Source organism: Lycium ferocissimum, chromosome 8 (assembly GCF_029784015.1).
Source record: "Lycium ferocissimum isolate CSIRO_LF1 chromosome 8, AGI_CSIRO_Lferr_CH_V1, whole genome shotgun sequence".
NCBI classification, from domain to species: domain Eukaryota; kingdom Viridiplantae; phylum Streptophyta; class Magnoliopsida; order Solanales; family Solanaceae; genus Lycium; species Lycium ferocissimum.
This window is the reverse complement of record NC_081349.1, coordinates 62,277,905-62,286,343: the sequence shown is the minus strand read 5'-3', so window position 1 is coordinate 62,286,343 and position 8,439 is coordinate 62,277,905. Positions and strand designations below refer to the sequence as shown.

At 41.0% G+C, this 8,439-nt stretch overlaps 1 long non-coding RNA gene across 7 annotated transcripts; it reads left to right on the top strand.

Annotated features, from left to right (window-relative positions):
• LOC132068814 (uncharacterized) lies at window positions 1–4,249 on the top strand. Of its 7 annotated transcripts, none has more exons than XR_009417524.1 (4): window positions 1–352; window positions 431–528; window positions 3,878–3,930; window positions 4,020–4,249. It is a non-coding gene; the product is annotated as an uncharacterized LOC132068814 (long non-coding RNA). The 7 variants fall into 7 exon arrangements; XR_009417526.1 differs by lacking the exons at window positions 1–352; window positions 431–528 and adding exons at window positions 1,172–1,938; window positions 3,669–3,765 and having other exon boundaries at window positions 3,799–3,930; XR_009417525.1 differs by lacking the exon at window positions 431–528 and having other exon boundaries at window positions 6–352.
• The last annotated feature ends 4,190 nt before the right edge of the window (window positions 4,250–8,439 follow it).

Sequence of the window (8,439 nt, the reverse complement as noted above, 5' to 3'; positions counted from 1 at the left end):
AATCCAACAGGCTCTTAAGAATATGCCAAAGGGAGTAGACAAGAAAGAATGGGAGTGGTTAGTAAAAGAACATTTTACTTCAGAAAGTTTTTAGGTATGTCTAGTGATTTACTAGTCTATTTCACCCAATCATCTGTAGCCTAATTCCCCTCTGTAGCACTAGATATCTTTTTTCCACTATACTTGAAAACTAATCTATGTATATTTTTTAAGTTTATTACAATTATTACATCTAAGCTTTATTATTTCACACATATAGGCGAGAAGCAACAGGAATGCAGCAAATTGACCTAAGTTGAAGATGCCTCATCATATTGGTAGCAAGCCTATTCGAGAGATTATTTATCAAAAGGTATTATCATAAAATTTCTATTTTCCTAGAGGAAATATTTATGAGATATTATTTGACATGTTTGCTTTTGATGTAAAGGGCGGGAAATATGGAAATCCACCAAATTTGGGGACTGTTTTCTTTGAGACTCGTAAGAAAGATAACAAGCTTGTTGAACTGAAGCAATTGAAAAACATGTATTTTTGGTATACTAAATATGTGAATTACTTGATAGTATCATAGTTCTGATAGAAAATATTCTTTTATATGTTTTGCAGGCTCAGATCGAAGAAATGGTTCAATCGGACCCATCTCTATCTAGCATAGAGATTGTCGAAAAATGTTGTGGACCTCAAACTCGTAGCCATGTATTTGGCTTTGGGGGTGGAGTAAAGGTGAAAGACTTGAAAGGTGAAACCTCTTCAAAGGCTGAATTGTTGTCTGCGCTACGTTTGACTCAAGAAGAAAACAAATCCTTGAATGAGAAAAATAAATCTTTGAATGATCGCTTGTCTGCCTTAGAAGATGAGATGAAAAAAATGAAGAAAATAAAAGAATTCTTTGCCGCTCAACAATCATATGTCCCGCCTACGACATCGCCCATATCAACTGAATGACCACTGTTTTTGTCTGCTAACCAAGTTAGTAACAATATACCCGACTTTTTAATTTAGTTTGTTGATTTGCGTATAGTCAATTTCTATCTTACATCGATTCTAGCAGCTTGCTTGACTTCACCACTAATGATGCTTGTTTCTAGCTCCGTAGATGCTCTAAAAGATTGCTATTGCTCCGTGATCCGTTTGACATGTGTGTGTTTGTCATTTCTATTTTTTACCTTGTTTCTCTAGCATATCGATCTATTTCGGCTTATTTGTGATACCTGGTCATGGTTGGGCCGTATTTGAAATCTAATCTTTAATATAAGTGGTGATGCCTTAAATTCTTGTGTGCACAATTAAGAAGTGCATACAGGAGTACCGAAGAGTTTTCATTAAGTCGATTCTGACTTTACAAAGTGCAAAATAAATGCTTTTATTGAAGAATTTTGAGGAAGACTGATAGCCTTCTTTTATGGTTCGCGTTTGCTGCATCTTTAAGTTCAAAGTTCGTTTATTCTTTTATATATATACTTGGTGCTACTGTTATCCTTTTCACAGTTCCTATATATTTGTGGCAATTTCGGTTCAAAGTCTATAACATTTGTTGTTTGCTTCAGATGAACATAGTAGTAATTTTACTGTTTAAACTTCGGTTATAAAGATAGCAAACAGAACCGTGAACACCCTTAGCTCTAGCTCTAAATCTAAGGAATTACTATTAATGAAAGTGGAATTGTCTGCTATGATGATGGAAAAAGCTTTATTGAAGGTAGATAAAAAATAATTTTCTACCAAATGGAAAAAGTCTTATTGTTGTTGAATCTTGTTGCCTATATATGTGTTTCCAGTTTAGTTTTTGTAATGCCTAGTTTGGAACCAGAAAGAGTTCAAACTCTCACTTGATTTTGAATACTTCTTGATTTACAAGAGACTTTAGTGGAAGTTTAAAAGAATTAACACCTACAGTCGATGGAATTTTTTTTAGTTGGGAACATATAATAGATGGTATTGCCACTGGTAAATTATTTTGAGGCTTTGCAAGAATACCTTGTTGTTGTTGAGTAATTGCCTTAAGAATACCTCCGTTGTTGTTACCGCTTGCAAATTTCCACCGAAGCTTCGAACTTGTGAATTAGCACTAAGCCGATCCAACCGACTAGTGCCATGTATTTTACCACCGTAGGAGTGCCATCATGTTTCTTAGTATTGGATTGCTTTTTACGGTGAGAACTTGCCTTTGGAGTTGCATTATCCTTGTGCAACTCCGGCCTCAGCTCTATTAGGATCTTGATATGCAAAAGATATGTCAACCTCCTACTCCTTGTCTTTCTTTCGCTTTTGTGTATTGTCATCGTTGATGTAACAACTCGCAAATTTCCTTTAGCCTTAGGATCAACCACCCGAATGCCATGCTTTTTAGAAGACCGTCGTTGTTGAACTACTGATGAAGTCTGAGTGTGTATATCAACATGCAGAGGATCCTGCACAAGATCATGCTCAACATTCTTGCCAAGAACCTTATCTTCCTCCACTTGATCACTCTATAAAACTCTTTCCTCAATTTCAGTACCAACTTTATTAGTAGTACTAATATCAGTAGCAACAAGAGTATTGGAAGGAATTTCTTGACAAGTCTGATTAGTAGGGACAACAATTGGATTAGAAAATGCCTTTTCAACCCAAGTTTTCGTGCCCTCCAGGTGGCATGATAATCTTCTTTGGAATGAATACCTTGGCATTCACATTAAGCTGCTTCATAGTAATGTTCTCATCAATAGGAAGCCTCAATTTCGCCGCAGATTACCAACCACAAGAACACCCTCAGCCTCTATATGATCTCCACTTCCACCAGTAACACCAGGAGAAACATCCTTTACCAGTGGTGCAACATTGCCTTGCACATCATGCACTGCTTGATTTTTATCAACTGTAGTCGACTTGGGATCTGTATGAACCTGAGCCACAGAAGTATCAGGTACTTGAACTAATTGCTTCTGCACAACATCTGCATTTGTCTTCACTGATTCCTTCACTGCAACAAGTTTCTTTGAAGTACCTGCCTCCTCCACATGATATTCATCCCCTTCCTCTAAAGCAGCAAACTTATTAGTAGTTTGCACATCATTAGCATTAGGAACTACTGCTTGCACTTCCTTTCCTGTACCACCTGAGACAAGTGCTGCATCTGCAGTTTGTGCACCTTGTTTTTGTCCATCACCATTGCTCTTCACCTGCTTCTTTCCCTTGGCATCTTTCCACTTGTACAAATCCTTAACAATTCAGGATGAATTTTCCAAGTAGCCTCGCCCTCATCATGACCTTGTAAACAACAATTCTTGCAATCCTTGGGCATGAAATCATAATGTATTCTCACCCATTTAGCCTTGATTGCACCAGTTGTATTAGGAATAACCTGAATCTGTACCCTTTTAGGATGATTAACAAGCAAGTCAACTTCTACCTCTACTCTAGCATAACTTGGCCTTGTCTTATTCTTAGTAGCCATATCCAACTTCAAAGGCTTCCCTATTGCTGCTGCCATAGAAAAGAGCTGAGATTGGCCAAAATAATTAGGTGCTAGGGTTGGAAACGAGATCCATGCAATGGTTATAGTAGTCTCTTCCTCAGGATTAAACCAAGAATCCCACTTCAATGTACGCATAGGATAATACCATTGCTGCTCCGTGGCCTAAGAGGCCATGAAAGGCCGAAAAGAGCTCAAAGCTCCATGGGAGCCGTCAAGGTTTTTTTCTTTATATTTCTAACTTTGCCACGGGAAACAACGCCTTAAGTTTAAACACTTCCATTATGCTTGTCACAATTATTGTTTTAGTTGCGTTTTGCTTGTCACAGTTATTGTTTTAGTTGCGTTTTAAAATGGACTTTGATTCTTGGTTAATGCATCTCGAAACTTTTCTAATTAATTTTTCTTATACTCTTGCAGCCTTGATGATTTTGCTGGATAACACCTAATGAATTTATTAGATTGCTTTTAGGGTAAGCGGTATAACTACTACTAGTGTAGAATTTATATATCTTATCTTACTAATAGTTATTCAAGTCTTTCCAAAATTTTGTACTTACAGGTTTTGAAGATTGAATTTGACAAGTCAAGATGGAAGTTTAGAAGATGCACAAGCTCATTATTTTGCTAGGAATGTTATGCACTCGCTATCGTAGTCTAGCTCGAGTGTTAGCAATGTTTTTTTGTTAAGGTGTCGAGCAAATATTGAAACTAACATCATGGGATGTTAACAATTTTACTGTAATTAATAACTTTATCTTCCTCTTTATATAAATAACGCTTTTGTATCTAGATGTTTTAGTAGGAATCTGATATTTATTGATAAAATAATTTTTTTGTGACATCGAGCTTTCGGGACGACTTGTGGTCAATAAGAGACCAGAAATATGGTCGTGAAAATTAGTACAATTATTGTAAGTAAGCACCAGTAATGCTCGTCTCTAAAGATAATCTAGGACCAGTAAAATTTGGTCGCTAAAAAGGTTTAACGACCGGAAATCATTTATTTATGATGATATTAATCATCCATTAGGGATGAGATATGTAGTCTCTAAAAGTTTTTAGCGACCAGATATATTACCCGTCTCAAAAGACTTTTAACGACTAGATTATTGAACCCGTCGCAGTTGACCTTTAGCGGCGGAGGCTATTACGACGGGTGGCGACCAGCTTTTTCCCGTCGTAATTGCCCCTTTTGGGACCAGATTTGGACTTTTAGGGACCAGATTTCCCTTCCTTAAAGGCCATTTTTCTTGTAGTGCTACTAGCAACAAAGGGAGATCTATATATGATAAGTTGGAGCCTGGATCTATCAATGCATATACGTCCCGAGAGAAAATCGATAATATACCTGTAACCACATTTAGTGACGCCTCCTGATCCTGTCTACTAGCCAAAGCATATATGCGGTTCGAAGGACCGCTAGAACTGGAAGCTCCGCTGCGGCCTCTACCACTACCGCCGGTGCCGCATACCCCTCGCCCCATGTGGCGCATAGCTACGAAGAAGATGAACCAGCCGACCGACCCGCAGGGCCGAGCCGCACCACCTGGACTACCCCCAAACGGACACTCCCTCATAATATGGCCTTGACGGCCAGAAGAAAAACAAGCGCCCGTAGCATGATAACACTCCCCAGGATGAGGCCTACCACACCAAGAACACCGAGGCAGAGGTGGCCTCGACTGACTGGAACCTCTGGGCATCTGTGAACCCGAAGCCCTGGAGCTCTGACCAGCTCCTGAACACCTTGTGCTATCAAATCTCCTACCAGTGAACTGTGAGGGTGCACTCCGTGCTGGCTGAGAAGGATATCTACTTCATCGCTCGCCGAGGCCGCTCGCTCGAAACTCACCCGGATAGCCCACCGATCTAGCCCTCTTATGCTGGCCTCTATCATGATCTCTGTCTGACGGACGCCTCCTGTGTCGATCCTCTACCCCCTGTGCATAGCCCTGTACCCGAGCAATATCTATACCTGGCTGAGAAGCCATTATCATGCAGCTATCAACCAAGTAATGATCCAGCCCCCTCACATAATGATGCACCCTATCAGCCATATCAGCTACAATAGTGGGTGCATGTCTGGCCAACGAATCAAACTCAAGACTATAATCTCGAACGCTCCTGCCATTCTGCCTCAGATGTAAGAATCTATCAACTCTGGCTCACCTCATCTCCGGAGGTAGAAAATGGCCAAGAAAGGCCTCCACGAACTCATCCCATACTGCTGGAGGAGCATCCTCACCCCTAGACAACTCCCAAGACTCATACCACCTTGCCTACATCACGCAACCGATACGAAGCCAACTCACCGTACTCGCCTCGAAGCTTTAATTATTCTCAATGTACGCCGCATCTATCGAATAAACTCCCGTGTATCCTCCGCGGGCTTTGACCTATAGAACTCTGGGGGATTACAAGTCGAGAAGTCACGGGCCCTCAAACTATCATATCTGTCTGCATAGTCACCTTCAAATCCGTGCCTCGCGAGCCCCGCCCTACCACTAACTCCGGTCAAGAATCGAACCGCATCTCTCATAGCCTTATCCTCCGCCCCCGGGCCGAGGAGCCCGGAGGCTCGGCACCGGAACCTCGGGAGCCGGTGGTGGAGCCGCCCCCCGATCTGCAGCTGCTGCTGCTCTACGCTCCTCTGGTAGTGGCGGTGTAGCAAAGCTCGCTGACTGGAGCACAACCTCAAGCACAAGCTGGGCACGGGCCCTAGTAATTCTCCGGGTCTGGTTGGTCTCTCCGCCCACCGACTTGCCCTTCCTGTACCGTCGCTTTCTTTCGGGAGGCATCGCTGTAAACATAGTAATCTGTTAGGAAGGAATTATCCTGATAATACAGCTCTATCGCACGATCTAGAGTAAGAAGGAAAGATAACATCCTAAATGTTCTGTAGTTTCCTGTTTATAGATGTGGTGCACAACACACCGATAAACAAGACTCTACTAGACACAGTCTGTAGACACTCCAAGGATAAACCGCTCTGATACCACTTTTGTCACGTCCCAACCCCGTAGGCCGTGACTAGTGCCCGAGCTGGACACTCGTATACACCTGTTAACTATAATCAGCTCACAAATAGCATAATAAGGAACTTATATATAGAAAGGCATGACGTCGTCTCAAAACTGTCGCATATATATATATATATCACAAAAACCTGTCTCCTAAGGAGTTACAACTTTCAACGATAACATCGTATATAGCCGGCAAGGCTATAATGATATAGGGGAACGTCCTGCCCGTACACGAGCCGACAAGGCTATCATAACACACACCTTCCAAAACATGTATATATATATATATATATATATATATATATATATATATATATATATATCTACGCAAGCCGACAAGGTCGCTACTACACACAACATCCCAAAACAGATATATATACGCTAGCCGACAAGGTCGCCACTACGAATGGGAACACCCCAAAACATAAGTCATACGACAGAACCGAACAAAAGAATTATACACAACCCACACATATGTCTACGTACCTCTAAGAGTGACAACAAGAATATATGACGGACAGACCCCGCCGTACCCCCGGCTAAGCATATATATACAACAAAAGGATCCGTACCAAAAATATAGGCTCCGAAACAAGGGAGCACTCCAAGATAAGCAGAATAGATATCCTAAGTCGGCGGATCACCAAAACGAGCGTTCGTACCGCGGCATGAAACGCCCTCGAAGAGTGGGGTCGACGAAATATGTACCGAGTAAATAAAGCATGAAATACAATAAACAGGATTATAACCGAAATAAGTTAAGTACGTAAAATAAGTACAATAACCTAATACCAAAATGCTTGCTTTTGAAACACAAATCATGCATGTATCGCATCATATATCATATCCGGCCCATTATAGGACTCTTGAACACGGTCGCCACCCCGTCTTTAGCGCCATAACACAAAGATACTCCGTAACACAAGATAACTCCGTATCACGCATAACTCCGTATCACAAAGATCGCTCCGCATCACAAAGATAGCACCATAACACCGCATAACACCATAACACAACGTAACACCATAATATTTATGTACCGTACCCGCCCCTAGTGAGGGACTCGGTGAAAGATGTAATAACAAAGATGCACGAGCAGAGCAAAGTTGAATAACCATATGCATATAAATCATCTTTTCGAGACTCAATAGATAAGTAGACTAAGCAACGCTCGAGTATCGTGACGATAGTCATACTCGCACTCTTTGAATATCATTATGAACTATATCAAAATAAAGCCTCGTGGATCATAGACATGTATCAAATTAATACGAAACGAATTTTATGAAAGTTATAGTCATTAGTCATTATGAAGTCTTTCAAGAATAGGAACTTTTACGCATCGTTTACTATCCAATCATATAGAAACTCGAGGGCAGTAGCTCGACTATATTAAGAATTCTAACATCAAGAAGTGAATAAGAATCATAAACATGCTCGGAACGTATGAATAGAGTTACCCCAAAACTCATATCGTATCTTACTGTCATGACCCAACCCCTTAGGCCATGACTAGTGCCCGAGCTGGACACTTGTATACACTTGTTATCTATAGTCAAACACTACTAGTATGAACGAACTGTTATAAGTATAAAGACAAGACGTATACATATCAAAGCTACCTAGCTCCTGAAGAGTTACAACCTTTAACAGTTAATACCGCACAAAAGCCGGCAAGGCTGTCATATATATATAGGGGAACGTCCCAACAAAACATAAGCCGAGAAGGCTACCTTCATACACAGCTGCCATAATAAACATATATCTACGCGAGCCGACAAGGTCGCCACTACAAACGGGTACGCCCCAAACACAAGTCATGTCCACACAACAAAACATCAACTACACATGACCCACAAATGTGACCACGGCACTTTCCAAGAGTGACAACGACATCGTATGACGGACGTGGCCCCGCCGTACCCCGAACAACAACATATATACATATCAAAAGGC